The following is a 339-nucleotide window of genomic DNA, read 5'->3' as shown; positions in this document are numbered from 1 at the left end:
GTCCAGCCACCGCCAACTGGCCGATGGTGTCAGCCTGGTCCTTCTCCGCTGCCCGAAGCTCTGGGTCGTACCTCTTTGTGTCACTAGATGGCGCCGGAGAGTAGCTTGGGTTCCCCTCCTGGAGCGAGAGCCCCCTTTTGTTTTCTTCTAGGCGGGTAGAGCCCTCGGGGCAGGTTGGGGCGTTGCTACCTGTGGTCGCATTGCCTTGCTGCGCGCAGCGTCTTTAAGTTTCCAGTGTTTTCCATTGGAGAAGTCCACGCCATCCCCCTTAAAAGGGTAATGGCATTGGGAGAACGTTGGCTTGTTTGACAGGACGTCCGATGTGGCGTCGGAAAATCC

Source organism: Pteropus vampyrus, unplaced genomic scaffold (assembly GCF_000151845.1).
Source record: "Pteropus vampyrus isolate Shadow unplaced genomic scaffold, Pvam_2.0 Scaffold257, whole genome shotgun sequence".
In the NCBI taxonomy this organism is placed as follows: Eukaryota; Metazoa; Chordata; class Mammalia; order Chiroptera; family Pteropodidae; genus Pteropus; species Pteropus vampyrus.
This window is presented reverse-complemented; position numbering follows the sequence as displayed.